This window comes from Salvelinus alpinus, chromosome 28, assembly GCF_045679555.1.
Source record: "Salvelinus alpinus chromosome 28, SLU_Salpinus.1, whole genome shotgun sequence".
NCBI classification, from domain to species: Eukaryota; Metazoa; Chordata; class Actinopteri; order Salmoniformes; family Salmonidae; genus Salvelinus; species Salvelinus alpinus.
In genome coordinates, this window is record NC_092113.1 from 16112141 (window position 1) to 16135943 (window position 23803).

Genomic DNA, 23803 nt, shown 5'->3' on the forward strand with positions numbered 1-23803 from the left:
GTATTTCATACCATCTATTGCATCTTGCCTATGCCGCACGCCCATCGCTCATCCATATATTTATATGTACATATTCTTATTCCATCCCTTTACATTTATGTGTATAAGGTAGTTGTGAATTTGTTAGATTACTTAATAGATATAACTGCACTGATAGAACTAGAAGCACAAGCATTTCGCTACACTCACATTAACATCTGCTAACCATGTGTATGTGACAAATAAGATTTGATTTTTGATTTGAAATCCAGACATTAAAGCGGAATTCAACAATATTCAAAAATGTTTTGAACTTAGTAGGAAATCAACTAAATGTATTGAACTTTATATGGCCAAGATTATCGTAGGACATGAACAAAATCCATCAGTGGTTCGTATTTTGCTTACATTTTCTGAATAGTCAACGCAGGAATGCCCCTTTGGGTTTGCGCGTGTCTACCACTTTGTGCAGTTGTTAGCGATGATGATAATTTAACCCTAATTATTCAACTCATTTATCTATCAACTTCTCCGAAGGGCCCATGGGTTCGATGATAAAGGGTCAGGTTATACACAAATGATTTTCTATAGTTTAATCCGTCCAAGTAGCAGCAGCACAAACTTTAGTTAAATCTCCATCACTTCACTTCTCTGTCACTCACATCTCTCACGTGAATCTATGCGCATAGTAAGAGTCCCAACATAAAATCTGTATGGCAGTACCATAATAAAAGACTCATATACACATTAAATATTTCTGATTAAAAAAATATATATTTCTTATTCCAAAACCATGACTACAGTAATAATGATAACCGTCTTCTGGTAGATGAAAAGGCTTTCCCCAAAATATTCTCAATTAAATGTTAACTACAAAGTGCCTAACCTGGTATCATGATATGATTATTTGCATCAATCCAGTGGTGATTTATCTAGCAAACTCTCCTAACCAAACAAGTCTCTTAATGGTGCTCAGTTGAATTAGGATATCTACACCCAAAAATGACAATTTTTACATTTGTTTTATAGACCTCGAAAGTGATTACCTGATGTGGTTAAGAATTGTTGGGGACTTAAAACATCAAATTTTGTTTTTCAATTAAGTGTGATTTTCAGAGCAAAAATCAGAAGAAACTGGAAAAAACTGAAACCTAGAAAAACAAAACTGACAAAACGGAATTTGGGAAAAAATATAACAGATTTCATAGGGCCCTATAATAGCTTACGCTGAAACAGGAAATCTGTATTGATTATAAACACAAGACAGCAGCCCAGCCATAAATGTGTCAGCACCCCCTCCTCTCTATTTACTAACCACAGAAATCATACATGGCTGTTTCTATTTGTGGGATCAAACATTACAGCTGCATTTGTTGTGCAGCTCCATTGGGCAAACCCTAAGTCTTGTTATCATGCTCAGCCATAATTGGAGAAACAGTTTCTTTTAGAGCAGATAATAATTAGCAGCGGTAACCACCAGAGCAGGTATGTTCAGAGAGACAGCCCTCCCCTGTACTGCACTATACTGTAATGGTGCATCCTTTGTGGAGTTGTTTTCCCTGCACAGTCGGGTGTTGCAACACTTTAATGAGCAGACATAGGACGGGATGTTATTTGGAGGCTTAATTGCTTAATCTGGGCTTTTAGGAGGGAAAGTGGGGTAAAACAGGCCGACATGGGAGGAAGGGAGGGAGGTAGCTGCTGGTTGGGGAGGGGAGAGGAGAAGGGCTTGTTTTATGGGCTGGTAATGGTTTTTGTGGGTGGATTTCACACATTACAGCTGGATGGCGAAACAAATCCACAGCAGCGCCTCTGTGATCACATGCTCACAACATGATATTATAAACCAGGAATAAACAGGGAGGCTTTGCAAATGGATTGAGGGCTGTTCACAATTAATCTAGTGCACTTTGGCGTTTAGTGTGCTTGTGTCTGTGGGAATGAATTAGCCCTGAGTGGAGAACTAAGACATTCATCACCTCCCAGACGCACGGCAGGTGATTGATTGAGATCTCGAACCTTTTCCTGACACTGTAGCTCCACGGTAAAGAACCTTCCATTCTGCACCTGGGGATGTTGCACTGAACAATGCTGATAGATGTATACTGGCAGATCAGATCAGTAAAGAGGCTTGTGGAGATACTGATGGATGCACTCGACTCAAATGTTAGGTGTGTGTTTTCAGCCCCGCCTGATGATACGAGGAGATATTGTCAGTCAGGGACGGCAGAGTTGTCTAGCAAGGCCAGAAGGCTCTGAACTCTGAAACTGAATTGATAGGCAACCATGCCTGCTCTGCACACTGGGAGGGAGACGATTGGGTGGCAGGCAGGAACTGCAGGTTTTGGATCCAGAGTGAAGTCAGTTAAACTAAAAAGTTAGTAGCGTTGTGCTCTCATTATTATCTCTAACTTCCCTCGTACTTATTATATCACTGTATCTGTGAGTAGGTTGAGCACAGTAAAAAATATCTCCACGCCATTGTGTTTAACTGTCACGTTCCTGACCTGTTTTCTGTTGTTTTGTATGTGTGTGATGGTCAGGGCGTGAGTTTTGGGTGGGCATTCTATGTTGTGTGTTTCTATGTTGGTTTAGGGTTGCCTGGTATGGCTCTTAATTAGAGGCAGGTGTTTTGCGTTCCTCTAATTAAGAGTCATATTTAGGTAGGTTGTTTCACTGTGTTCGTTGTGGGTGGTTGTTACCTGTCTCTGTGTTTGTGTTCTGCACCAGATAGGTCTGTATCGGTTTTGCACGTTTGTTATTTTGTAAGTTGTTTGTAGTGTTCACTTGTTCTTATAATTAAACATGTTGAGCACTGGCTACGCTGCATTTTGGTCCTCTCCTTCACCCCAGGAAGAAAACCTTTACATTAACCTTCATCTACAAGCTGCTGGCTATAAACTACTGCTACAACTGGCTTATTCCATAGTGTTTCTGTTCTCTTTCCCTCCCCTGACAACTGAACACTCCTTTCTACAGCAAGCCTTAGCACTGCCTGAAACCCAAAGAGTCATACAGAGACCGGCAGTGCAAAGTACAGTAGAGCCACTGACAGGCTCATTCATACTGACTCAAACTCTCTTTCCCTCTCACACACTAGTCTGTATAAAGTAAGGGCAATGTCCTTTAGGCTAGACCTGTCTGTCAAAGCAGCTGGCCAGGACTTTTCCCATGGTAGTTTTACAGGGTGGGGAGGGAGGGAGGGAGGGAGGGAGGAGTTAGGGGGTCTTAAAGGCCAGCCATCAGAAAGACCAGATGGAGAGAGCCTGTAAAGAAATATTTTAGTGGAGCGAGATTGGAAGAGAAAGCAATGGAGAGAGGGAGGACTTGACAAACAGGATTGCAGAGGATGGTCAAATTTGGATGCGCACACATTTGCTTGTACACCGTTAGTATTATTTTTAATCTGCATTGTTGGGATGGGCTTGTAAGCAAGCGTTTCATGGTAAAGTTTACCATGTGACAAATACAATTTAATTTAATTTGTACACACACAAGCACTATCTGGTGCTCCTGGCCATCCCTGACCAGTGAGATTCGGCCATATCCCAGGAGCTTACCAAAATTGAAAATATTTTTGGCCCATCTTCAGTGTGACTTTCTCTTGAGTTTATTTATTTCCTTTCTGTGTTTATTTCTACTGCATAGCCTCTGGGAGTGTTTGGGTGTGTTTGTCAGTCTGTGTATCTGAATGTTTTAGTTTTGTGTATCTGTGTGTGAAACAAGTGTTTGTGTTTATGTGTCCTTGGTGTAGGAGAGTAATTGCAGATCTCTGTCTGTCTGTGCTATAGTTTTACAGTGTAACATTGCACCCCTGTTCCTCCTTTCCCCTCTCTCTGTCCTCTATTGGCTTACACAGGCCATTAAGCCCAAATCGTACCAGCCACATGAATACCCATGAATACAGAGGATCTGAGCCAAGCTCTCCATTTCACCCCCACCTCTCATAAAATGTGCTCCTGTTCCCTTTCTTTCCCTCCCTCCACTCACTCCACTTCTCACTTATAAACTTGTCCCTTTTCCCTCATTCATTTACTTCCTTCTTTCTCTTGTTTTGTCTCCGTCTCTGTCCCACCTCCCCCTATGTCTCTCTACTTATCTTTTTCAGTTTCTCTGCTCTCTCTCTCTCCTTCTCTCCATTTCTCTGGCTCCGCCTGCCTCACCAAGGGAAAGTGTTCTGTTTTCAGATTGGGCACAGGAAGGCAGTACAGCCCTCTCCCTATTCACTTCCCCCTCCTCCCTTCTCTCTCTCTCCCGCTCTGTGAGTGAGTGAGTAAAGCAAAGAGGCAGGCATGTTTCAACAGATGGCTAGGGCTGTCCTGATTCAGCCACGACTCCACACCGCTGTTGGTTCACTGAGAACTCTGTGAGCGAGCTAGAGAGTGAGAGGGAGAAATGTAACTTTGGAGAGAGGGATTTCTTTTTTTCTTAATTTGAAACTCCCCCTCCCCTTTCCCTCCTTGTTTCTCTGTGTGTCTATATTGGTGTTTTTTTCTCGTTCTCCGTACATCTGAGAGGGTCAGTCAGCCTGTCAGGCAGCTAGCGAGAGAGAGAGGGAGAGAGAGAGAGAGGAGCAGAGTAAGAGTAAAACAGAGCAGACAAGGACAGAGGACAGACAAGAGATGGGAAGTGCATGGTGATGTGTGACTGATTACCCAGCCCAGAGCAGTGCCCCCTCCTCCAGCAGCTCTACTGGGTCAGTACCCTGGGACAGCACCTGTTTCCCTGACAGACAAACACACGCTCAGGACCTGCATCTGTGTGAGGTACAGTGGCTTGCCCTACTTTTCACTTTGCTGCCTCTCTCTCTCCCTCTTCCTTGCTTTCTCTCTCTCTTTTTTCTGCACTTGCTCCTGCTGGCTGCGCTGATGTAACTGGGCTCTGGGAATTCTAAGGAGGTAGTGTAGCGCAACACAGCTAACCCTCTATGGCTACAGTTACCCCCCCCCCCCCCCCCCCCGTTTGTGACTCTCTGTCTTAAAGGAGCCAGGTTGTTTGTGCTTCATGCTGTCAGTTATTTTTTGGTAAGGTGCATCCTGTTGAGTTTCTTCTAGTTTTTGCTCATCTCTTTGCTACCTTGCTGATGAGCACGTGGGAGCTTGCATTTGCTGACTAGGAGCAGTGTTACTAGGGGAAAGGGAGGGACGGTGTTACACCCTGTTCCCCTGCCTGTAGCCTACAGCCACCGGGAAGGAGTGAGAGGGACACGGGAAGAGAAAAGAAGGGAAGGGGAGGTAGTGTTGGGCTGTTGGACAGACTTGAGCTGTCACTCACTATATGTATCAAGTACTGGATCCCTGTTGAGCAACTCTGCAATGGGCTGTGATAGAGGAACACTGTTAATGTTACTTGGATAGTTGAAAGCATATAAATCATTGTTTTTCAAACGGGAACTTTGATAAAGTGGAGATACTTTCCACTTGGAACAGTATGGGAATGTGAAGTGCCTAATTTTATTGTTTTGGTTTTATCCCACTGTTGAAAAAGTATGGAAATATGATTTGTCGGGGGGGGGGGGAATGGTTCGAAGCCAGCCTACTGCCCTTTGACACAAACTCTTTCCATCTTTCCCCACTGTCATCCTGTCTATATATCTGTTACCACTAGAACCGCTGGGCCTCGACAGACCCCCCTTCAAGCTTCATTCTGACTGCAATTTTCATCTAACAGTGTAATTATAAAATTGTCATATATGCTTTTGCAAAAATAATCATTTGGTTGTGTTTATGAAGACCTTGGTAAAATGAATACTATTTTTACTGTATTTCAAATAACAATAGCATTTTCATTAGTATGTCACTGTAGGATATACAGTGCATTTCGGAGTGCCCTTTTACCACATTTTGTTACATTACAGCCTTATTCTAAACTGTATTACATCTTTTTTCCCTCATCAATCTACACACAATACCCCAAAATGAAAAGGAAAAACTGTTTTTTTTAATTTATTTTAGCAAATGTATTAGAAAAAAAAAAACTGATGTCACATTTACACAAGTATTCAGACCTTTTACTCAGTAAATGTGATATTTCAATTTTTATTTGTAGTACATTTGCTAAAATTTCTAAACCTGAAATATCACATTTACATAAGTATTCAGACCTTTTACTCAGTACTTTATTGAAGCACCTGTGGCAGCAATTACAGCCTCGAGTCTTTTTGGGTATGACGCTACAAGCTTGGATCACCTGTCTTTGGGGAGTTTCTCCCATTATTCTCTGCAGATCCTCTCAAGCTCTGTCAGGTTGGATGGGGCGTGTCACTGCACAGTTATTTTCAGGTCTCAGAGATGTTTGATCAAGTTCAAGTCTGGGCTCTGGCTGGGCCACTCAAGGACATTCAGAGACTTGTCCCGAAGCCACTCCTACGTTGTCTTGGCTGTGTGCTTAGGGTCGTTGTCCTGTTGGAAGTTGAACCTTCGCCCCAGTCTGAGGTGCTGAGCTCTCTGGAGCAGGTTTTCATCAAGATATCTCTGTACTTTGCTCCGTTCATCTTTTCCTCAATCCTGACTAGTCTCCCAGTCCCTGCTGCTGAAAAACATCCCCACAGCATGATGCTGCCACCATCATGCTTCACCGAAAAAATGTTGCCAGGTTTTCTCCAGACGTGGCGCTTGGCATTAAGGCCAAAGAGTTCAATATTGGTTTCATCAGGCCACAGAATCTGTTTTTGATGGTCTGAGAGTCTTTAGGTGCCTTTTGGCAAACTTTACTGAGGAGTGGATTCCATCTGGCCACTCTACCATGAAGGCCTGATTGGTGGAGTGCTGCAGAGATGTTTGTCCTTCTGGAAGGTTCTCCCATCTCCACAGAGGAACTCTGGAGGTCTGTCAGTGTGACATTGGGTTCTTGGTCAACTCCCTGACCAAGGCCCTTCGACCTCAATTGCTCAGTTTGGCCGGGCTGGCAGCTCTAGGAAGAGTCATGGTGGTCCAAACTTCTTCCATTTAAGAATGATGGAGGCTACTGTGTTCTTAGGGACTGCAATGCTGCAGAAATGTTTTGGTACCCTTCCCCAGAGTTCTGCCTCGACACAATCCTGTCTCGGAGCTCTATGGACAATTCCTTCGACCTCATTGCTTGATTTTTGCTCTGACATGCACTGTTAACATTGGAACCTTTATATAGACAGGTGTGTGCCTTTCAAAATCATGTCCAATCAATTGAATTTACCACAGGTGGACTCCAATCAAGTTGTAGAAACATCTCAAGGATGATCAATGGAAATCTGTGAAATCTGTGAATGTATTGTAATGTTTTTAAAATTGTATGTAGCAGCAGCTAATGGGGATCCATAATAAATACAAATTGAAACAGGATGCACCTAAGCAACATTTTTTAAAGGTCTGAATACTTTTAAACTTTTTCTGTTTTGTAAAATTTTGAAAAACCTGTTTTCGTTTTGTCATTATAGGGTATTGTGTGTAGATTGCGTAAAAATGAAATGTAATACATTTTAGAATAAGGCTGTAAGGTAACAAAATGTGGAAAAATTCAAAGGGGTTGAATACTTTCTGAATGTACTGTATGTATGTACAGTGTGTGTGTTTGTGTGTGTGTGTGTGTGTGTGTGTGTGTGTGTGTGTGTGTGTGTGTGTGTGTGTGTGTGTGTGTGTGTGTGTGTGTGTGTGTGTGTGTGTGTGTGTGTGTGTGTGTGTGTGTGTGTGTGTGTGTTTGGGGTCACTAAGAAATGTCCATGTTTTTGAAAGAAAAGCATTTTTTTTTTAAATAACATCAAATTGATCAGAAATACAGAGCAGACATAGTTAATGTTGTTTATGACTATTGTAGCTGGAAACGGCTGATTTTTTTATGGAATATCTACATAGGTCGTACAGAGGCCCATTATCAGCAACCATCACTCCTGTGTTCCAATGGCATGTTGTGTTAGCTAGTCCAAGTTTATAATTTTAAAAGGCTAATTGATCATTAGAAAACCCTTTCGCAATTATGTTAGCACAGCTGAAAACTGTTTTTCTGATTAAAGAAGCAATGAAACTGGCCTTCTTTAGACTAGTTGAGTATCTGGAGCATCAGCATTTGTGGGTTCAATTACAGACTCAAAATGGCCAGAAACAAATAACTTTCTTCTGTAACTAGTCAGTCTATTCTTGTTCTGAGAAATGAAGGTATCTATTAATGGTCTATGTTGATATTCCATTAAGAATCAGCCGTTTCCAGCTACAAAAGTAATTTACAACATTAACTATGTCTGCTCTGTATTTCAGATCAAATTTATGTTATTTTAATGGACAAAAAATGTGCTTTTCAAAAAGAAGAATTTCTAAGGGACCCCAATCTTTTGAACGGTAGTGTATGTGTGTGTATATACCCACACACACACACACACACACACACACACACACACACACACACACACACACACACACACACACACACACACACACACACACACACACACACACACACACACACACACACACACACAAAATATATATACAGTACCAGCCAAAAGTTTGGACACACTGCCTCATTCAAGGGTTTTTCTTCATTTTTACTATTTTCTACATGGTAGACGAATAGTGAAGACATCAAAACTATGAAATAACACATATGGAATCATGTAATAAGTAAAAAAGTGTTAAACAAATCAAAATAAATGTTACATTTTAGATTGACCACCCTTTGCCTTGATGACAGATTGCACACTCTTGGCATTCTCTCAACCAGCTTCATGAGGTAGTTACCTGGAATGCATTTCAATTAACAGGTGTGCCTTGCTAAAAGTTTATTTGTGGAATTTCTTTCCTCAATGCATTTGAGCCAATCAGTTGTGTTGTGACAAGGTAGGGGGGGTATACAGAAGATAGCCCTATTTGGTATAAGACCAAGTCTATGTTATGGCAAGAACAGCTCAAGTAAGCAAATAGAAACAACAGTCCATCATTACTTTAAGACATGAAGGTCAGTCAATCTAGAAAATGTCAAGAACGTTGAATGTTTCTGTAACGGCAGCCTTCCCTCTCTTCACGAGAAGAGAGGGTGTAACAGGGATCGGACCAACACGCAGCGTAGCCAGTGCTCAACATGTTTAATAAAACGATAAACAGTGAACACTTAACACGATACAAAATAACAAATGTGTCAAACCGATACAGCCCTATCTGGTGCAGAGAAAACACAAAGACAGGAAACAACCACCCACAAACCCCAACACAAAACAAGCCACCTATATATGATTCACAATCAGAGACAACACAAAACATCTGCCTCTGATTGAGAACCATATTAGGCCAAACATAGAAACAGACAAACTAGACACACAACATAGAATGCCCACCCAGCTCACGTCCTGACCAACACTAAAACAAGAAAAACACACAAGAACTATGGTCAGAACGTGACAGTTTCTTCAAGTGCAGTCACAAAAACCATCAAGCGCTATGATGAAACTGGCTCGCATGAGGACCGCCACAGGAAAGGAAGACCCAGAGTTACCTCTGCTGCAGAGGATGAGTTTATTAGAGTTAACTGCACTTCAGACTGCAGCCCAAATAAATACTTCTCAGAGTTCAAGTAACAGACACATCTCAACATCAACTGTTCAGAGGAGACTGCGTGAATCAGCCCTTCATGGTCGAATTGCTGCAAAGAAACCACTAATAAATGACACCAATAAGAATAAGAGTCTTGCTTGGGCCAAGAAATACGAGCAATGGACATTATACTGGTGGAAACCTGTCTTTTGGTCTGATAAGTCAAAATTTGAGATTTTTGGTTCCAACCGCCATGTCTTTGTGAGACGCGGAGTTGGTGATTGGATTATCTCTGCATGTGTGGTTCCCACCGTGAAGCATGGAGGAGGAGGTGTGATGGTGTGCTTTGCTTGTAATACTGTCTGTAATTTATTTAGAATTCAAGGCACACTTAACCATCATGGCTACCACAGCATTCTCAAGCGATATGCCATCCCATCTGGTTTGCGCTTAGTGGGACTATCATTTGTTTTTCAACAGAACAATGACCTAACACACAGGCTGTGTCAGGACTATTTAACCAAGAAGGAGAGTGATGGAGTGCTGCATCTGATGACCTGGCCTCCAAAATCACCCGACCTCAACCCAGTTGAGATGGTTTGGGATGAATTAGACTGCAGAGTGAAGGAAAAGTAGCCAACAAGTGCTCAGCATGTGTGGGAACTTCTTTAAGACCGTTGAAAAGCATTCCTCATGAAGCTGGTTGAGAGAATGCCAAGAGTGTACAAAGCTGTCATCAAGGCCAAAGGTGGCTATTTTGAACAATCTCAAGTATAAAATATATTTTGATTTGTTTTACACGTTTTTGGTTACTACATGATTCCATATGTGTTATGTCATAGTTTTGATGTCTTCACTATTATTCACTATTAGGAGCGTGAATCTGAAAACCAGTCAGTATCTGGTGTGACCACCGTTTTCCTCATGTAGCACAACACATCTCCTTCACATGGAGTTGATCAGGCTGTTGACTGTGGCCTGTGGAATGTTGTCCCACTCCTCTTCAACGGCTGTCCAAAGTTGATGGATATTAGCGGGAACTGGAACACACTGCCGTACGTGGTCGATCCAGAGCATCCCAAACGTGCTCAATGAGTGACATGTCTGGTGAGAATACAGGCCGTGGAAGAACTGGATTTTTTTTTTAGATTCCTGGAATTATGTACAGATCCTTGCGACATGGGGCCGTGCATTATCATACTGAACATGAGGTGATGGAGGTGGATGAATGGGCGTCAGGATCACATCACGGTATCTCTGTGCATTCAAATGGCCATTGATAAAATGCAATTGTGTTCGTTGTCCATAGCTTATGCCTGCCCATACCATAACCCCACCACCACCATTGGGCACTCTGTTCACAACGTTGATCAGCAAACAGCACACCCACACGACAACATACACGTACGTTTGTGGTCTGCGGTTGTGAGACCGGTTGGGCGTACTGGTAAATTCTCTTAAACGACAGAAGCGTTTGCACTCTCCCTCAAAATGTGAGATATCTGTGGCAGTGTGTTGTGTGACAAACTGCACATTTTAGAGTGGCCTTTTATTGTGTAATGATCATGCTGTTTAATCAGATTCTTGATATGCCACACCTGTTATGTGGATGGATTATCTTGGCAAAGGAGAAATGCTCACCTACAGGGATCTAAACAAATTTGTGCACAAAATTTGAGAGAGATAAGCTTTTTGTGCGTATGGAACATTTCTGGGATCTTTATTTCAGCTCATGAAACATGGGACCAACACTTTACATGTTGCGTTTATATTTTTGTTTTGTGTATATGTGATGGGATTTATAGACAATATGGACGGTGTATGGATTGAATATCTAGTATATCTGAATAGTATATGTACAGAAATAGTTTAATAGAATAGGCTTTGACTAGAATAATGTATATACACATGAAGGGGATAAAACAGTATGTAAACATTTATAGTGACCAGTGTTCCATGACTATGTACATAGGGCAGCAGCCTCTAAGGTGCATTGTAGAATAAAATGACTGCTTTAGAGGTTCCAGTGTAAAAGTCAGAAAATACATTTTTTTCAAAGTAAATAGAAAGAAATATGATTTCTATTATTTTTATTTATGACTTCGGTGACAAAAGGACCAAGTAACAGGAGTGTTTGTACGGTCTTTTCTGCTATTGCCTTGTTTCCGATGTTTAGTCGACCGTGTTCTGTGTTGACTTTGGAAGTCTGACAACTTTTGCTCAGGATGGCCCAGGTTGGCTCAAGTTGTGTTTGCTCTGTCTATTTACACTGGGTTTCTAGATTCACACAGATACATGGGCAGATGCGGCCAGCAGGGTGAGTGGCACGGGCTCCGAGGTTCACCTCAGCCGCTGGAATGCAAGCATGCACGGAACCCAACTCTTTCAACATCTGGCTGCACCTGCCTGTTCAGTCAGTCACATACTGATGCTCTGCTCTGGCCGTCTGTGGGCACCGCAGCACAACCACTCAACAGCACTTCTCCCTCACTTCATTTCCTTATGTCTAGTGTATGGGTAGGATTGTTCTCCATGCACTTTCCTGTATGGAAAGTTACATTCAGTCAAACAGGTCCAGTGAAGTTAGGGATTTCTTGTTCGATATGTTTTCATTCATTAAATAGAGCATTGAAACATTCAAGATTTATTTCATATTTTCCTAGCCAATGATGGCCTGGTTTCTTTCCATCAATGCTTCCCTACCAAGATGATGGTCCAGTGCTCCTGTCTCCCCTAACGCTGGTTTCGGGTGTTGCGCTCTGATAATATTAGTCTGGCCATGAGGATGTTTTAGATGTAAGGCCCAGCCAGAGCAATACACCTCGACACTCATGAGGCTGAGGAGAGGAACAGAGAGAAAGAGAGAGGAAGGAACTGAGTGTGGGTTAGTGTGTGTGCGTGCATGTGACATTTACTTATGAGGCACAGCCAGCTCTAAAGCGTGGAAAATCTGCAATAACGTTTTATTAAAACAAAAAGAAGGAGTCTTTGTGTTATGGTGGGAAGGGCGTTGATCGGCCTTGGTCAACCACAAAACACAAAAAGCCATGGCCATTTAACACTGATAAGGTTTGAATGTTGATAGTGAACACAGAAGAAGGCAAGTCTCAGTTCTGTAGGGTGAGAAACCAAACATAGTTAGCAGTCCAGGATCACAGTATGACTGGTTATAGTATGTTAATTCAAACAACATGATATATCATAATGTCTGTAATATAAGAGTCCTACAGTGAAAATAAAAAAGTCCTAGATTTCTCTATTTCTCGAAAGGCTCCATTATATTTCCAGAGAATAAACCAGTCAAGTGGAAAGACGGCTTGTCATCAGTCTCGGACCCAAGGTTGCTTCCTCTATGACAAGTGTTTAACCTTTGAACCCATTACATTGTGAGAAGTTTGGTGTGGCATGAGGGTTTACTGATCGACAGACGCAGCTGATGTATGCACAATATAGCAACACACACGTGCGCTCGCACACATCCACGCACAAACATGCACGCTGTGCACTTTTCTGTTCAAGCTCCATGAATCTGCCTACACCCGCCACCTGCTTCCCACATCAAAGAGCAATTAGAGCATAACAACATTGACAACACTATTTTACCAGTAAGTTGGTATTTGTCCTCTCTGACTCTCTTTGTCTATAGTTTTCCTGTTATTCACCAGCTTGTGACTGTCTGCTTTGTTCCACTTGCTGCTCCAGTGGCTTCAGTGTACTCTGCATTGCTACATCAGATAGCTTACTCAACTAACATGAAGCATCCAGAGACTGCATTTGAATACGAGAGGAAATAGCATGGCTCTGTGCACAAAGCATTCATAAAGCATCAGATAAAGTTTCTGCATGCGTTATTTGCTTAAGGCAATACTGTGTATGACTGTAGGCTTGTATCTACTATAAGGGCTTCCAGAATGTGGGTGTCTGGGTGTGTTTGTGTGGGATTGTGTGTGAACTCAGTGGAGCGCATGTGTTTCAACTAGACAGTCACGGGGAGCGGCGGGGGGTTGGGGTCTAGGGGCTACTTCAGGGAGAGGCCCTCTTCACTCAGCAGCCATTCTTTAGTGGGGTGGGTGATGTTCACGTCTTAGGCACTAGTGGTGCGCGTAAGCAGTTTCTTCACCTGCACCCGCCCGGATTGCTAATAACCGATCCGCAACCGCCCAACTAGATGTGAAAATCTGCGGCCTGGACCCAACCCTAACTTGCAAATATAGACAATGCGCTATAAGCTACAGTCAATGACTGAAGAATGATTTTTTTGACAGGGGTTGCAGGACTTTTTTTGTCTGCCTGATTTAGATATGTTTCTGCTTATAATTCCCGACATTTTGGTAGGCTATTTGTTAGTCAACTTGTCTATAATTAGATACATGCAGCTTCTCTTTTGTCATTATATGATGCCCTAGAAGACTAAACAATCCCCTGGTCAACAGAATAATGTAATAGATCGACAGAATGAATGCTTCAATCTAGTTGACATCTGTAAGGTTTCTCTGTCATCTTTCAAGGAGCAAAGAGGTTTAGGGACTGGGGAGAAAATACAATGAAGCAAAATGTCTAAATGACATCAGTGTGACCAGTTGTCAGGACAAAGAGAGCTGTGAAAACGACCCAATGTGTTTCTGATAAGATGTGAGTTCGGCTTCGATGCATATTTCATGTGGTTGAAATACTATCGGCTTTTATGATGCTTTTATGATGAAGACCGCACCTCTACAGATGGCATTTAACTGAGCATTGCATTCTCTCAAGATGTAGAAACAAATACATCATATTTCTCCACTCCTGTTCCCAAGTCCAAATTTGACTTACGTTTGGTGTATAATTTTACTGCAAGAAATGCTTAGTTATGCAGGAGCTATTATTAAGGTTATGTGAGAGGTTGTAGACCTACAGTTAGGGTCCAGATTTCAGTTTCCATTTAACTCAAAACAGTAGGCTGCAGTTCCCTTGACGTGCCATCAAATCAAATCAAAGTTTATTTGTCACGTGCGCCGAATACAACAGGTGTAGACCTTACAGTGAAATGCTTACTTACAGGCTCTAACCAATAGTGCAAAAAAGGTATTAGGTGAACAATAGGTAAGTAAAGAAATAAAAACAACAGTAAAAAGACAGTGAAGAATAACAGTAATGAGGCTATATACAGTAGCGAGGCTATAAAAGTAGCGAGGCTACATACAGACACCGGCTGTATGTAACTCTGGGTCTTTTCTCTTATTGAATTCAACTTCAACAATGTATGTAAGGGGTGCGTAACTGGTGGCAGCGAAGTCAGACGCAGGAGAACAGAACTAGGTAATAGCCGGAGTAGTTTAATTGCAAAACCAACGGCATAAAGAAATAACCAACATGGGTACAAAACCCGACGCGCACCAGTAAACATGTGCACAAGCACTTACAACAAATAATTCCACACAAAGACATGGGGGGGAACAGAGGGTTAAATACACAACAATTAATGAGGGAAATGAAAACCAGGTGTGTAGGAAAACAAGACAAAACAAATGGAAAATGAAAAGTGGATCGACGATGGCTAGAAGACCAGTGACGCCGACCGCCGACCGAACAAGGAGAGGAACCGACTTCGGTGGAAGTCGTGACAATGTCCTTTTTGCCTCAGTGGATTGACGTAAACTTTTCTACCCTTTCCCCAAAACATTATTTGGCGATTGGCTGTGTATGCTATTTGGCCTACAGGTAAGCCCTAAAGCTTAGGTTTACGCACTAATACCAGAAAAAACTCTATGTACCCTATATAAATTGCACAATAATTATACATTTATACATTTTTTAAAGCCACTCGCCCGCCCTTCAGCCACACAATAACCCTAAACTCATCTACCCGGCGGATATAACCACGGGGACTGCAGGCTATGAGTCAACCCGCACATCACTATTATTCACATTATCTCTTTGTGTTGAGGCCCAGCAAACATGCACTGGTGCGCACACAGATACGCATTGATAAACTGACGCACACGATCAAACTCAAACATACAGTATACACACATACATGCAGGTGTGCAAAAAGATACACACACACACTCGCAAATCATACATAACGTGAACAAACATGGATAAACACCCAGCATGGCTCGTACAGTCTGCTCATGGGTTGATGATCATCCTCTGATCCATTTAATCTTGTTCATGTTACACCACCTCTTCATCGATCACTGACTCGCATCTGGGTTGATCCCCTGCCTTCTCAATTTTCATTCGATTTTCTTTGTCCACGTGTGTCAACGCAACTGGATAAAATCTATATTGTCTGTTATTGGATTTAAAGTGAGTATGTTGAGCTACCGTGTTGGAATTCAATTCACAAATCAAATCAAATTGTATTGGTTGCATACACATATTTAGCCATTGTTATTGCCGTGTGGCGAAATGCTTGTATTCCTAGCTCCAACAGTGCAGTAACATCTAACAATATACTACAATAGACACAAATATAAAAAGTAAAGGAATGGAGTTTGGACACACCTATTCATTCCATGGTTTTTATTTATTTGTACTATTCTCTACATTGTGGAATAATAGTGACAACATCAACACTATGAAATAACACATATGGAATCATGTAGTAAGCAAAAAAAGTGTTAAACAAATCCAAATATATTTTATATTTGAGATTCTTCAAAGTAGCCACCCTTTGCCTTGATGACAGCTTTGCACACTCTTGGCATTCTCTCAACCAGTTTCACCTGGAATGCTTTTCCAACAGTCTTAAAGGAGTTCCCACATATGCTGAACACTTGTTGGCTGCTTTTCCTTCCCTCTGCGGTCCAACTCATTCCAAACCATTTCAATTGGGTTGAGTTCGCGTGATTGTGGAGGCCAGGACATCTGATGCAGCACTCCATCACTCTCCTTCTTGGTCAAATAGCTCTTACACAGCCTGGAGGTGTGTTAGGTCATTGTCGTTGTCCTGTTGAAAAACAAACGATAGTCCCAGTAAGTGCAAACCAGATGGGATTGCGTATCGCTGCAGAATGCTGTGGTAGCCATGATGGTTAAGTGTGTCTTGAATTCTATATAAATCACCAACTATATATATATATATATATATAGAGAGAGAGAGAGAGCGAGAGAGAGAGATGTACTGAGAACCTAGCTGGCTGTATGGATGGGGACAGTATATCTGGAGAGAGCCATGATTCCGTGAAACAGAGTTGTTACAGTCCCTGATGTCTCTCTGGAAGGAGATCCTGAGCTCCTGAGCTCGTCTACTTTATTGTCAAGGGACTGAACATAAGCAAGTAATATACTCGGAAGCGGTGGATGGTATGCATGCCTCCTGAGTCACACTAAAAGTCCACTCCGAATTACTCTTCTTGGCTGGCGGCGTCTTGGAGCAGCCTCTGGGATAAGTGGAATTGCCTTGGGGGGTACGAACAAAAGATCCAATTCAGGAAAGTCATAATTCTGGTTGAAATGCTGGTGAGTTACCATCGCTCTAATACCCAAAAGTTCTTGTCGGCTGTATGTAATAATGCAAAAAACTTTTTGAGCTAATAAAGTGACAAATAAAAATAGAAATAAAATAAAAATACTGCAAATTTGCTTAGGAGACAGGATGGCGCCGACCATGTCTATCGGCGCCATCTTACTCATTGGAAAACCCTGCACTAAAGGGATCAAACTCGGTCCTGGGGACCCCAAGAGGTGCACATTTTAGTTTTTTCCCTAGCACTACACAGCAGCTTCAAATAATCAACTAATCATCAAGCTTTGATAATTTGAATCAGCTGTGTAGTGTTAGGGCAAAAGCCAAAACCTGCACCGCATGGGGTCCCCAGGGAAATGTTGCTTTAGTGAAATGAAACATCCTTGTAGTTTGGGCCTATTCATCTATATTGAAGAATAATATCATATAAACGCAACAAATTTTTTCATATAGTTTTAAATCGATAAAGAAATATATATGTATATATACAGTATATATATATTTTTAACCACTATATCACTCCCCCTCTTTGAGGGACAAATATCTTTCCTTTTTTACAGCTTTTTTGCTACATATACATGCATTTTCCAAATATATTTTGCATACACATTTTAGATACATGGTACTACTTTATACAGTTGAAGTCGGAAGTTTACATACACTTAGGTTGGAGTCATTAAATCTCGTTTTTCAACCACTCCACAAATTTCTTGTGAACAAACTAGTTTTGGCAAGTCGGTTAGGACATCTACTTTGTGCATGACACAAGTAATTTTTCCAAATATTGTTTATAATTCACTGTATCACAATTCCAGTGGGTTAGAAGTTTACATACACTAAGTTGACTGTGTCTTTAACTTCTTATGGCTGGGGGCGCTATTTTCACGTTCGGATGAAAAGCGTGCCCAATGAAAAGCGTTCGGATGAAAAGCCTGCTACTCAGTCTCAGAAGCTAAGATATGCATATTATTAGTATATTTGGATAGAAAACACTCTCAGGTTTCTAAAACTGTTTGAATGATGTCTGTGAGTATAACAGAACTCATATGGCAGGCAAAAACCTGAGAAAAAATCCAACCAATCCAACCAGGAAGTGGGAAATCTGAGGTTTGTAGGTTTTCAAGTCTTTTCCTATCCAAGATACAGTGTAAATTTGGTCCGGTTGCACTTCCTAAGGCTTCCACTAGATGTCAACAGTCTTTAGAACATTGTTTCAGGCTTCTACTGTGAAGAGGGAGTGAATAAGAGCTGTTTGACTAAAGGGTCTGGCAGAATGCCATGAGCTCACTCAGGCGCGCATCCGTGAGAGCGAGCTCTGTTCCTTTTCATTTCTAAAGACAAAGGAATTGTCCGGTTGAAACATTATTGAAGATGTATGATAAATCATCCTAAAGATTGATTCTATACATCGTTTGACATGTTTCTACAAACTGTAATATAACTTTTTTGACTTTTCGTCTGGACTTAGTGCTCGCGCGTTGTGCATTTGGATTACTGGACTAAACGCGTGAACGAAAAGAAGGTATTTGGACATAAATTATGGACTTTATCGAACAAAAGGAACATTTATTGTGGAACTGGGATTCCTGGGAGTGCATTCCGATGAAGATCATCAAAGGTAAGTGAATATTTATAATGCTATTTCTGACTTTTGTTGACTCCACAACATGGCGGGTATCTGTATGGCTTGTTTTGGTGCCTGAGCACTGTACTCAGATTATTGCATGGTGTGCTTTTGCCATAAAGCTTTTTTAAATCTGACATAGCGGTTGCATTAAGGAGAAGGATATCTTAAATTCCATGCATAACACTTGTATTTTCATCAACATTTATGATGAGTATTCCTGTAAATTGATGTGGCTCTCTGCAAAATCACCGGATGTTTTTGAGGCAAAACATTACTGAACATAATGCGCCAATGTAAACTGAGATTTTTGGATATAAATATGAACTTTATCGAACAAAAAATACATGTATTGTGTAACATGAAGTCCTATGAGTGCCATCTGATGAAGATCATCAAAGGTTAGTGATTCATTTTATCTCTATTTCTGCTTTTTGTGACTCCTCTCTGGCTGGAAAATGGCTGTGTTTTTGTGAATAGGCGCTGACCTAACATAATCAGAGGGTGTGCTTTCATCGTAAAGCCTTTTTGAAATCGGACACTGTGGTGGGATTAACAACAAGTTAACAAGTTTATCATTAAAATGGTGTATAATACTTGTATGTTTGAGGAAATTTTATTATGAGATTTCTGTTGTTTGAATTTGGCGCCCTGCACTTACACTGGCTGATGTCAAATCGATCCTGTTAACGGGATTTCAGACGTAATAAGTTAAACAGCTTGGAAGGTTTCCAAGCAAGGAGGCCTACAAACCTGACTCAGTTACACCAGCTCTGTCAGGAGGAATGGGCCAAAATTCACACAACTTATTGTGGGAAGCTTGTGGAAGGCTACATTTAACATTTGACCCAAGTTAAACAATTTAAAGGCAATGCTACCAAATACTAATTGAGTGTATGTAAACTTCTGACCCACTGGGAATATGATGAAAGAAATAAAAGCTGAAATAAATCGTTCTATCTACTGTTATTCTGACATTTCACATTCTTAAAATAAAGTGGTGATCCTAACTGACCTAAAACAGGGAATTTATTTCTGGGATTAAATGTCAGGAATTGTGAAAATCTGAATTTTAATGTATTTGGCTAAGGTGTATGTAAACTTCATACTACCAACTGTAAGCAGTCACATAACAAAAATGTCTTACCAAACATAAGCTCTTTAATCCTAAACATCTCAGCCACTCTCAGCGAATCCCACCTATCAACATAGACCACCCTTGTTTGGTTTCCATGTGCCATATATTTTTCAATTGTGCTATGATGTTTTACATCATTTTTAAAACTTTCTAATCGTATAGTATCCACAGATAGTGAGCTAAAGATGAAAACCTTTCCTACGAATATCATTATTTCTATGACTATGGCTTTCCAAATCGTCCAACACTACTATTTTAAGGTTCAATTTAAGTACATGTTGTGATTTTTGAACCATTCCTGAACCTGTGACCAGAAACAAGCTACATAGGGGCAATACCAGAATAAATTATCTATTGATTCTGTTCCTTCGCAGCAAAATCTACAGAGCTGAGATTGTTGTATGCCCCATACGCAACAAATTGTTGGTAAAGTGTTGGTCCCATGTTTCATGAGCTGAAATAAAATATCCCAGAAATGTTCCATATGCACAAAAAGCTTATTTCTCACACATTTTGTGCGTTCATTTTTTTTTTACATTCCTGTTGGTGAGAATTTCTCCTTTGCCAAGATAATCCATCTACCTGACAGGTGAGGCATATCAAGAAGCTGATTATAAACACCATGATTATTACACAAGTGGACCTTGTGCTGGAGAATAAAAGGACACTCTAAAATGTGCAGTTTTGTTACACAACACAGTGCCACAGATGTCTCAAGTTTTGAGGGACCGTGCAAATGGCATGCTGATTGCAGAAATGTCCACCATAGCTGTTGCCAGAGAATTTAATTTTAATTTCTCTACCATAAGCCACCTCCAATGTTGTTTTAGAGAATTTGGCAGTAAGTCCAACCGGCCTCACAACCGCAGACCACGTGTAACCACATCAGCCCAGGACCTCCACATCCAGCTTCTTCACCTGAGACCAACCACCTAGACAGCTGATGAAACTGAGGAGTATTTCTGTCTGTAATAAATCCCTTTTGTGGGGTAAAACTAATTCTGATTGGCTGGGCCTGGCTCCCCAGTGGGTGGACCTGGCTCCCATGGCTGCACCCCTTCCCAGTCATGAAATCCATAGATTAGGACCTTATGAATTTATTTAAATTGACTGATTTCCTTATGAACTATAACTCAGTAAAATCGTTGAAATTGCTGCATGTTGCGTTTATATTTTTGTTCAGTATAGCATGGCTCTGGCCAAAAGTCCTTACTACGTTGAAAATAGGGTGCCATTTGGGACAGAGCCAAAGCAGAAACAGCCGTGCATGGTACTGTTTACATTTGGTTGAGTAGAGGTGAGTCTGTCTGGGGGCTGCATGGCTGTGAAGCAGATTGTTTGTTCTGTTCCCCATGTTCAAATCTCTGTTCACCCTCGAACTCTTGGTACCAAGAGGGCAGGGGTTAAACTGTCTTTAACGCTTGGTGTGAAGGATTACTCTGTGTGAATGTCTAGGTGTAGAAAGTGTTTATGTTCCACCGGTGTGCCTGAAAAGACTGTTATGTGTTTGTGTGTGTGTGTGTGTGTGTGTGTGTGTGTACTGGCGTGTTTCATGCATGTGTGTTTCTTTGTCTGTGTTAGTGACTGGAGTGATCAACAGTATGTGTGGGTTGGTGAGTGGGGTTGGTGAGTGGGGTTTGTTTCACTTTGTTTTGTAAAAGTGAAAAACATCCCTGTATCCCAGCCCAGCTGTGTTCCTCTCTAAGAACCCGGGATTAACGGAACCCACGGAACATCAGCGCGATATGTCCAATGCCCTGAATATCCTGCGAAACCCTCTCCTCTCCTGATGTGAACTGGGACCTCACACCTGTCTGTAGTACACACACAGATGCTCACACAAATACACACACACACACACACACACACACACACACACACACACACACACACACACACACACACACACACACACACACACACACACACACACACACACACACACACACACACACACACACACACACACACACACACACACACACACACACACACACACACACACACACACACACACACACACACACACACACACACACACACACGCAAAGAATCACACTGTTTAGATACTGATTTGAATATGAAGACAAACCTTTTATCTTTGGAGTTGTGCTATGGGGTTTGTCCTGGTTTTGATAGCCCAGCTCCTTTGTGGCAGAGCTCCTTGGAGGAAACACTGAAGGGAGTTAACCCTTTAACTCCTGTACGGTTCACACTCTACTCAAAGTAAGCAATGCTGAACACAGAGTGGTGTCACAGTGTCATACTGCCGGTTCCTTTTCTGTTTCCCACTTAAACCAGCCTTGACTGTGCCCACTCGCCCTGTGGTGCCGAGCTCCATGCAAAACACACATGTATACACACACAAAATATCACACACAGCGGGGCCAGAGTATGCAGACACAGAGGCCTCAGTGCTCTCATGTAGAGGGAACAGCAGCGCAGAAGGAATTCAGCCAGCTAAAGCTAAAGCACTGTGAATATTTCGCCCAGCGGAGCAGGAGCACAGGCTGAGTGATGTAATCATGCCAGTCGTTAGTATCGGGTAGTTTGGCTTAGGAAAAGAAAACGGTGTACTGTAGAGGCAAGGGGAACAAGCACAGAATTGTTTATTTATTATAGAGAGGCAGAGAGTGGAGGGGCGAGAGAGAGAAATATGGACGAGAGAGAGAGAGTAGTGACAGGTGGTCTCACAATATGCCCCTAATACCCTCACCTCTGTCTACCTACATGCCCTCCCCTCTCAGCGCCATCTCATTCCCCCTCCCCCCTCCTCACCCTCTCCTCCCATTCCTCACCCCTGCTGTGTCCCAAATGGGCCAGAGTCTGACTAACTAAGTCACTTTCCAGACCCACTTTCTCCCTGAGTCCTGCCTGACAGATGCAATATTCATGTTGAGGCCTACTCCCACTAGGAAGTTGGCTGTGTGTGTGTATGTCGGTGCGTACGTGTGTCAGACCGGGGGCGGGGGGGAGCCACTCCTGACTGTGGGGCTGAGGGGGGGGAGATAGTAATGGAGGAGGAGGACACCTGGGGCTTCTGTTTTGATGTTTTTTACCTCCATTATTTAAACTGTGCTGTTATGCCCGAACAGCCCCAACGCATCTGAGCCATGCTGAAACTGATGTGGGGATGCTGGGTGTTCTGTAAAGTCCTGCCCCTGTTTATATCGCCCTCCTCCTCAGCCCACTCCCCCCTGGCCCCCCTCTCTCTAGCCCGCGGGACTGAAGAGACTCACTCACACAGGAAGATCTACCAGGTCAATAGCTCTGAGAAATCCCCACTAGAAACCTATTTTAAGGTTGTGAGTTATTGAACAGAAAGTCCAGAAATTGCTCTGCCATTGTAATGTTTCCTACCTGGGAACAGGCTATCCAGAGATACCTGCTGCAGTTGTACACCTGGTACACTTGAAGTCCATGTGTCTGGCTCTGTTAGCAACAGTGAGAGACATGGGGTTACACAAGGGACTAGTTGTTCCTTTGTGTACTGTGAGATGATGAGCTGGCAGCAGGTGTCTCAGTACAGATGTGTGTGTGTGTGTGTGTGTGTGTGTGTGTGTGTGTGTGTGTGTGTGTGTGTGTGTGTGTGTGTGTGTGTGTGTGTGTGTGTGTGTGTGTGTGTGTGTGTGTGTGTGTGTGTGTGTGTGTGTGTGCGTGCGTGCGTGCGTGCGTGCGTGCGTGCGTGCGTGCGTGCGTGCGTGCGTGCGTGCGTGCGTGCGTGCGTGCGTGTGTGTGTGTTTCAGAGTGTCAGGTTGAATCTGTGTTCAGAAATCCTTCCACTGTGTAAGTGTTGTAAACACTTTGCTCGTCTAGAGAGTTCCGGGGTGAGAGGAGCAGCTCTTCACAACATAACTGCGACGTTCACACCTTACATGACATTACAAGGCAACAAGAGACGCTGTAACATTGTCTTAAAAGAGACCAACTACTTCGCACAGTGCAACAAAATGCTTAACAACAGCTATTTCACCTCCTGTCACACTTGTTTCCTCAACACTACTTCACAGCACTGAAGTTGACTCTGCTTTAAACACAATCAAAGGATTCAATGGATTTTATTCCCTTTTTCCTCTCTTTCTTTCTTTTTTAAAAATGTCTTTCTCCCTGTG

General features: G+C 42.2%; 1 protein-coding gene across 1 annotated transcript in view; it reads left to right on the forward strand.

Annotated features, from left to right (window-relative positions):
* Positions 1-4259: 4259 nt before the first annotated feature.
* Positions 4260-23803, forward strand: part of LOC139557289 (extracellular sulfatase Sulf-2-like) — a 242572-nt gene continuing 223028 nt past the window's right edge. The window contains exon 1 of the mRNA XM_071371891.1: positions 4260-4745. The gene's annotated coding sequence lies outside the window, so the exon portion shown is untranslated. The remainder of the gene's footprint in view (positions 4746-23803) is intronic.